The sequence below is a fragment of the Leucopleurus acutus genome (genome assembly GCF_964270905.1).
Source record: "Leucopleurus acutus genome assembly, chromosome: 5".
Classification (NCBI taxonomy): domain Eukaryota; kingdom Metazoa; phylum Chordata; class Mammalia; order Artiodactyla; family Delphinidae; genus Leucopleurus; species Leucopleurus acutus.
The window spans coordinates 50024645-50034119 of NC_139147.1; positions in this window are offsets into that span (position 1 = coordinate 50024645).

The following is a 9475-nucleotide window of genomic DNA, read 5'->3' on the forward strand; positions in this document are numbered from 1 at the left end:
TCATATGCTTAGTGAAGGGATGAACGTTCCAGATCGAGAAAGATGGTTCATTGGTCAAAGACATGAACATCCCTGAATTCCTCTGTACCATATTCCTTAAGGACAGAGAATGCTCCAGGACATGGAAGATTTCTGTGGTCTAGATTGTGTAGATTTGGTCTCTAGAAATATTCTATATAGAAAAAAACCCTGTGCTTTGGAATCAAAAAGACTTGATTTGAATCAGTTGTCACTTGTTAGCTGTATGACCTTGAGGAAGTCATTTAGCTTCTTTGAACTTCAGCTTCCTTATCTATGAAGTGAAGATTCTCATACAAACTTTTCGGGTTAATTTGAGGACTAGGGATAATCTATGGAAAGGCCTGGCACTTGGTAGATATTAGAGCTTCCACTTATCCTCATTTCCTCACTGTTGCACCTGTTCTTGGCCGTTATTGTGATTTCTGACTTAATTTTGTTTCTACATAGTGTGGTGGGAGGTTAAGAACATGGACTGTGGGTCAGCATACCTGGGTTTGAATCCCAGCTCTGAAATATATTTTGTGTTTTCCTCATGTGTTCAATGTGAAAAATACTACTACTTACCTTCACAAGTTGTTCCAAGGAATAAATGAGTATAAGGTGCTTCTCAAATGACTGACAGAGAGTAAGCATGCCATTAATGTTAGCTATTACTGTTAACCTCATTCCTCAGCCCTGTTGTAACTTCACTTTTCTTCCTTATCCTACTTGTGCCCTAAAAATAGTACTTTAGTGGAAAAAAATCATCTATTCACCCATTCATTCAGAAAATATGTTTGAAGATCTACTATCTGAAAGGACTTGAGCACGGGTAGATCTCTGCCTCAGGTTTTTGAAGACAGATTTCATTTACCATTTCTACTCCAAGTTAGTTTCCTAATCTGTAAAACAGGGATAATAATAATTCTTTCTGTATCCATGTTAGAGTGTTGTAAATAAAATGAGATAGTAAATGAGATTCCAAGAAGTGAAATGAGAAGCCTCAAGACCTTACACATATAATCAAACCATAAACACCTCCCCAAATAGCATAGAGTCAAGGTAGAGGAGTACGACTACTGCTCCTCCTTTCCAAACACATCCCCCAGCTTCCTATATGTATTTTCTTTAGCAGCCTTCATACTGTTGGTAGGATGAGATGAGTGAGAAGAACAAACTATTTAACAAGTATGAAATAAGTAAGTAGAAGGACCAAGTTCAGAAGGTTTTCCTCTTTTTCAAAAACTTAAAGCTCTAGACACTACTGTAAATGTGTTGTATATTACCAAATTTATTTGTTGGAAAGAATGTTTATCTACCACCAAGATTACACTCTGAAAACAAGAACTCGATTTTTGAGCACTGAATTACATGAGAGGTTCAGGCTGCTGAACTGCAGGTTACTACAGATCCATTTTGGAGCCAAGGAACCTGGCAGTAATAGGGACCCCTTCTCCATCAGGGTCATGATGATAAGGTCTTCAGTTTGTCTTGCTACTTCTCAGACTCATTGCCTCTGGATCTCTGGGAACTCACTGGACATCTGTGTGTCCATCAGGCTGCACTCTTTCCTGTTATTTGTCACCTCTCATGACTGGACTTCAGTTCTAATCCCTGACTTGTTCTCACTTTGCTGACAGCCTGCACAGCGCTTTTCTCTGCCTCTACTCCTATCAGTTGCTACCAGGTCCTGTCCTGCTATAAACTAGAATTATGAGCTGCAGTGCTCCTGACCAAAGGTGTCACCAGTATTGGAAGATTCCTCTTTGGGGTCTCTTCTCCCCATGGAATTTTACACCAGCCCAGATCACGTCTAAGTCTGACCCAGGTTTGATTTTTAATTTTAGTTGGTTGACCTCCTCCAGGGGAGCCAGTGCATGTGGATTCTTAACCATGCTTCCTTCTCTTACGCTATAGTCTGCTGAGCAGTCTCAGAATCTTACAGCCGGGATCATGTGGGTCAAGACGGGGAATCTATTGAGGAGAAAAAGAGTCATTTCAAACTTCCCTAGACAGCAATTTAAGTGACCCAGTCCATTCAAATCATAAAATTTCTAAGAAGGCAAGCAAAAATATTGTTAATTAAATGTTTAATCTTTATTATAACTAGCATATTAATTTTAAGTAGTTTTGATTTATAGTATAGCACAATTTTATTTATGTGCAGTGTGTAGCCTTTATAGAGTAGAGTGCCCTCTTGTATAATCAGTGTGTATAGGATATTTATGCTTATTTTATTGGACTCTGAGCAGAATTTTAGTATTAAATATATGGAAGAATTTTATGCTTTTTTTAAATGATATCATTGGCCTAAGCTAGCCTTACTTTTATGCCAAGTCTCTTTCCAAGAACTCAGCTCTCAATTTCAACGTTATTTTTCTATGGGAAAAATACATAAATACACTGTCTTTCATGAACATTTGCTTGTCTGTAATTTCAGTAAACCTAATGCACAGAGACCTAGGTTTTCTTCTTTCTGTTGGAACTTTTTTTCCTTTGGTATAATGATTTCCCTTCAAGTCATGTGATTATGCTATGTGGTGGTTGAGCCTTATACTATGAGAGAAGCAAAATTCTCAGGAAACTAAGTTTCTTAAAAATGCATGTAAGTGTGTGGGGGTAGGAGTGGGGGTGCTGTACATATAAATGTAATACAACCAATAAAAGAATCCTTAATTAGAAAACAATTTCAATTTAAAAGAAGTCTATTGAAATAGAAAATAAAAGTTGATTTAACCCATATCTGTCTTTTATTGTTAGTACTTATTCTCTCAGTGTATTTTAATTCACAGCCTTGTTCAGAGATCTAGATTTTATATGGCCAGTGAGGCCTGAAAACCCTCTCCCTGGTCATCTGGAACAAGATGGAATCTGACAGATGCAGCTGCAGTGCATAACATCCTCAACAACACTGGACATCTGGTGGTCAATAACAAAGTAAGTTGTACCCAGGGTCTCAGGTAATATGCAAAGCAGTAAAAATTGGTTTTATGTTAGAAAGAATGTTGAACAAGAAGCTGGGAGACTGACATTCACTTTGGCAAATCATAATCTCTCTAAACTTCCATTAGATTCCGTATTGTTGTGCTTTATTAATTTCCTATAAGAAATGTAACTGGCATTTTTTCTGCTTCATGCATCAAACTAATATATTAACATTTTAATAAAAATAGTATAATTACATGTGGAAACATATGCATTGCAACTTTAAGTTGTCTGTGCTTGGAGAGAGTAACTGTTAAGCCTAACCGTGAAGACTTAGGTTAAGCCAGCAATAAATATAATTTGATATTTTAAAACTCCCATCTTCAGACTTTATGGAATAAAATATACATGCTAGAATAATAAGATCTCATAAACAGAAAATACCTAATCATCTTTTGTTTGTAATTGAAAGCTTTTAATTTTATGCCAGTTGTCATCATTGTATACTGTAAGATGCAAATCCTCACAACCATCTTTTTCTACTATCGAAAAGTCATATAAATTTAGAAACTATTTCGTTTCATCCATGCTATGTTCATTTCAATCCGGAGTAAGCAAACATTTCACATGCACATAGTGAATCTCTTATAGTCCCATTTTAAGGTTGTCAAGTATTCTGATTTCAATCCTATTTGATCAATTTAAATTGCAATTTAAATGGTTAGATTCTACCATTAGATTTTAATTACCTTCAATGCTATCAGAGTGAGTTCCAACCCTTTGTGGCAGATTCATTTCCTGCTCAACCAAAATGACAATACTCTTTAAATAGGCTTTTCCCTGCTGCTAGTGCTTTCTTTCTGTGGAAAGAAAGCGTTTTAACGCATACTGTTGTTTATTTCCTCTCTTACTCCAGGACAAATTTATGTATAAAATAAGTAACACAACATACAAAGGAAAGACAAGATGAGAAACATGATAATATTTACTTTGTGAAAAAAGATGCTCATCATTTCTTTAATATATGTAACTGAGTGGATTTGTCATTTTAACTAGGAACTGTAAACGCTCATAATAATATGACTCTCCACCTTTAAACCTTCCTTTGCCTAGGTCATTTCAAATACAGCCTCTCTCTAGAGAATGTAATTGTGTAATTAAATGAAATACATAGAGAAGAATAAATCCTCACTGGCCTGTGATTTCAAGCACAGCATAGACTAAAATCATAGAGAATCCATCTGAAGTGTACACATATACACTTATATAAAAATCACATTGTAAAAGATGTAGCAGTAGAAAGTTTCATTCTTATTCTTGATGCTATCACCAGGTACTTCTGGACAAGTCATTAATTGCTTCATGCCATCAAGGTCCACATAGTGGATTAAAGCAGTAACCTTCTAAGTTGTCCCACTGGCCAGAAAGATTTAGGTTAGACTCTAGAAGAAACCCCCACAATAGTTTATACAGGAGTGCTGAAAGTCGGGCATGTTGGAAATTACTTTGTGACTGTGTATAATAACTTTGGGAATATAGATACTGTCATATGTGAATAGGTGGTTAAAGGAAAATGGTTTTCTTTCCTTGACACTTGAGGATTTTCCATGTAACAATGTCCAGGAGTGAAGGTGACTCTATTATGATGCTACAGCATTTTGGCAGAAAGCTTCCCATTTTTTGTACACCCTTTTAATTAAAATCTAGTGTGGCAAGAGATTGCCAGTTTCTTTAAATGGGATCTGTTGCCATTATAATCAATTCTGACAAGGCTCCCAGCTCATTTTTAAAAGAAAGTACTGTTTATTCTTGAATCAAATAATGAATAGCCTAAAAAAAGTCAAATTAAGTTCTTTATAAGATCTGCATATCTTACATAGGACATGCGGATATAAACAAAGAGTTTGCTTCTATGCCTGTCACTGACCAGTATTATGGAAGTTACTAGAAGCTAAAGTGGTTGACAGCTTTGGATTCAGACAAATCTTGGCACTGCCACTTGCCAGCTATGTGATAGACAAACTTCTTAATATTCCCTAAACCTCAGCTTTCTCATCTGTGAAATGGGGTGACCACGTATAGCTGTGAGAATTAAATGAGATCATCTAATATAAATTTTTAGCACAGGATCCAAGACTTAGGATGTCCTCAATACGTTGTTGGTGGTGATGGTGGTGAATAGCTCTCAACTCAGACCGAAGTCCTTTGATAGTTTTCCCATTGTCCGTATTCGGGCTGTAGTCAGATCTTTCAGTTCAACCTCTATCTCGTATCTGTGCTTTATTTTTAGTCCTACCTTTCTGCCCTATATCAGGCTGTATTCAAACGAGAATGTATGCGAGAGTGAAAGAACTTTGTAAATTCTAACACACTAAAGAATTATTGGTTATTTTTAATATTTTACTGAAACTTACCAGAACTATAGTAATTTATTAACTGGTATATAATTCACTACACATACTAATCCATTCTTAACAGTACTGCTGTAGGTACATTTTAAGGCATTTCTTTTTAGATCACTCCCTTCCTCAAATACTTTCTATACCCATAGGCGGTGATGGACGACAGTCTACCAAAGTGGGTCATTGTCTCTCTTTATAACCTTGTCTTCAGACATTTCCCCTAAAATGCTGCTAATACTCTGCTCTCCAGCACTTCAGAAGATGTCCTCCTCTAAATTTGTTCTAACATTGCCTTATGTGAATAGTTAACTTTTATTAAGTTAATTATTTTTAAAGATTTACATTTATTGAGGAATAATTGAGATATAACATTATATTCATTGATGAATACTTAGGTTGTTTCCATATCTTGGCTATTGTAAATAATGCTTCAGTGAACATGGGGGTGCATATATCTTTTTGAGTTAGTGTTTTCATTTTCTTTCAATAAATACCCAGAAGTGGAATAGCTGGATCATATGGTAATTACATTAAAATTTTTTAAGGAACCTCCATGCTGTTTTCCATAGTGGCTGCACCAATTTACATTCCATTATATACATACTAGTTAATTCTTTAATTGGGTAAATATTGGTTAAAAAATTTTTGCATGCTTTCTCTCTGTACTGAATGGTCTGTTACTCTTTTGACTACTTAAATTCCTATCCTCCGAGGCTCTACTTAAAATCTGTTTGTTTTTTTTTATTTAGCTTTCTTGGATCTCCCAGGTGGGAATCAACCTCTCCCTAACCTGTTCTCCATTTTCTAGACTGTATTCATGTTCACCCTTTTATCTTAGTTTGCCATTTACAACTTAATCTGAGAAGTCTGGAGGGCAAGGACTGGGTTGCTCTTTTCCCTCAACCCTCCACAATGCATTGTGGAACATCTTTCACAAGGAAGGTGCTAAATCAGGAGAAAAAGTATTGTCTTTTTCTCTATAGATGTATTTGCTAATACTAAGTTGTAGTAAAGGAATAGAGGAACAAAAGATAGAGCAGCAGCTGAATTTAAAAAAAATCCCCCAGCCCCCCCAGTAGGGAGAGAGATTGGCTTTGATGTTTCCTTCTCTTTTTCCATGTACTCCTCTTAGGCTGTACATTCTTTTGATATTTATTTTAACTGGAATTCGCTAGGATAAAAATGGTGGGTAAAGGTCATGGATGAAAGATGGAGGGAGAACAAAGTTTCTCCCAAAACCAAAGTTCCACTGTGGACTGAATCTTTGTTCTGAAGTGTTTTACTAAGACCTTTGACCATCCTCACCATCATGTAGCAACAACAAAAAGCACCTCTATAACTCTGAATTTTTTTTGCCATTTGATGATGACTTCTATTAGCCTGACCTGGTCAGTTTGGTATTCAGAGTAAGGTGAAAATTCATCACAGAACAACACAGCATTTTATCAATGGCCATTCTCCTCATTTTGTGCATCCTATCTCTACCCCAATATTTTGTGGTTCTCTTTAGCACCAAATTGCGTTTTTGTGTGAGACGTTTGTGAGAAGATTGAAAAATGCAGTTAGAAAATATTTTATTGGCCTCCAGCACCACCGACGTGCAGGATCATCAGTGTTTACCACATCTACCAATTAGGCAACATTGAGAGGATCGCTTCAGGCTTCTCAAATCTTCTTTGATCCTTCATGTAAATCACTGTGAACTCTGCAGAAGATGTAATGGGAAGGGTCATTTGGGGACCACAGTATTGATAGCTGTGGGCAAAATACTGTTATAAGTTTTCATTGTACCTTTCATAGAGTAATTATCTGGATAAATAGCATTGTCCCTTTAAGGATTTTAAAATCCAGCCAGAGCCATTCATCTTTCTAAATACATGAATGAAATTGGTCATCAGCTACAGTTGCATCTCACCTTATGGACAATAAAAACTAGTCATCTTTTATTGTGAGGAATGTATGATCTTAATCACCCCTGTTTTAAATCCCAGCTTAAATATAAGACTAGATGGACTGAAGGAAAAAGAAAATACATTCATCCTCAAATTAGCAATTATGCTGGGCAAAACAAATAAGTTTGTTGTTGGCAGACTGCCTGACTGACAAACTAAATCAGAGTGGAGAAGGCATTGCCTTTTTTTTCCCATTTGTCAAAATGTTGTTCTGAGTTCCGTGGTTCCTGAAATGGCCCTATGATGATGACTTTCATTCTCCTGATATCACATGAGTCTTGCTTTGCATCAGATTGGGGACAGAGATGTACTGAGTGCTTTTGTTTCTGTGACCAACTCCTCTCCTTTCATTTAAAGGTGCATTAAACACAGTTTACAGGGATATTCACATCACACAGGTTTTCCTTTTAAAGTTTTCCACTTGATAAAACAGAGCAACCATATCATAGCTACATTGCTATTTGTACTGAATCCACTGTTTCAGAAAGATATTGCCTGCAAAATTGCTGCTAGCTATAAAATGAATGAAATTTATCAATCCTGCACTACAAGGTACATGCCAGATGTAGCCATGCTTTTCTGGAAACTATGCCCACCAACAGGAGCTACATGAGAAGTTGGCCCTGAGCTCTTTCAGCCTCATAAACAGGACTCTAATTAGAATGCTGATAAATGCTTCAGCACCTAGCATATAGAGTAAGCATTCTGCGGTTTAATTTATACAGTTCTTCTAACATTCTCTGGTAGAGAATGATAAACCATACTGCTGATACCAGGCTTTCATGAAAGCAATAATAACATTAGCCAAACTCCATTTACAAAATAATCTCATTAAACCTCAATCGTGAATATCCCTGAAAATGCTGAACAGGAATAGCATGGATAAATGCAGTTTATAGATACTCATCTCATATAAACTTTTAGTTTTCAGTTTTAGATTACTTAACCTCATACCTTTACTAAAATGCTTTCTATAACCTGAAATATGGACTGCTGTGGGCTTTACCGTCACTCCCTTCTGCCTGTTGTTGCTGAGTTACACCAGGCTTTTGCATATTCAGGAATAAGCCCATTTTGGACCAGATACAACAGGTTGATTTTATTTATTTATTTGCATTATATATATATATTATTGAAGTATAGTTGAAGTACAATATTATATGTTACAGGTGTACAATATAGTGAGTCAGTTTTTAAAGGTTATACTCCATTCATAGTTGGTATAAAATATTGGCTAAATCCCCTGTGTTGTACAATATATCCTTGTAGCTTATTTTATACCTGATAGTTTGTACCTCTTAATAGCCTACCCCCTCTTAACTGCCCTTCCCCCGTTCCCTCTCCCCTCTGGTAACCACTAGTTTGTTCTCTATATCTGTGAGTCTGCTTCTTTTGAGTTGTATTCACTAGTTTGCTATATTTTTTTAGATTCCACATATAAGTGATACCATACAGTATTTGTCTTTCTCTGACTTATTTCACTTATTGAAACTTACTTGTGTTATGCTCTTTCAGGTTGCAAGGAGCAGAAAGATATGAAGTTTTCTTTTCATGATACGAGTTTTTGGTCTGGATTCACATAGAGGAGTCAAGGAAGTGTTGAACAGCCTCAGAAGATACATAATCAGGCCTCATGGAGAACTGGAACTCAGTAAGAATTTAAGCTGCTCTAGTGGTCCAACAATAATTCTAGTAATGAATTATGCCCATCCCAGTTTTATACTTTCTGCAATTCTTTCTCTACTTCTGTTACTGCTATCAATTGGCATCAGGGTACCTTCTTCCATTTACTGACGGTTCCTCCTGTCTCATGGCTCCTGTTTATTGCAAACTCTCCATGTGTCTTTCCTTCTGTGCTACTATACCTTCTGTGTCTCTCTTATTTTTATTCAAGTTTCTCAGGAGAAGGGATCTAATCAGGACAGATAATTATGGTTCAGCATGGAGTACCTACAATGAATAGATGTTTAACTCTAGGACACATCACAGGCTGTGTAAGTCATTGTAAGGTTGAGTGCCTTTGGTTTAGGGGTCCTTCAACTATAACAAAGATGTTGGGGTGACATGGTCCAAAGCATGGTGACGTATATGCATTGGAATTGAGCATCTTTGGTTATGGAGAAGACACTTGAGCTCTTTTTTAGCTTTTGAAAAAACTTAGGTAATTAATAAAGAAATTGTCAACCAAATTGTTCA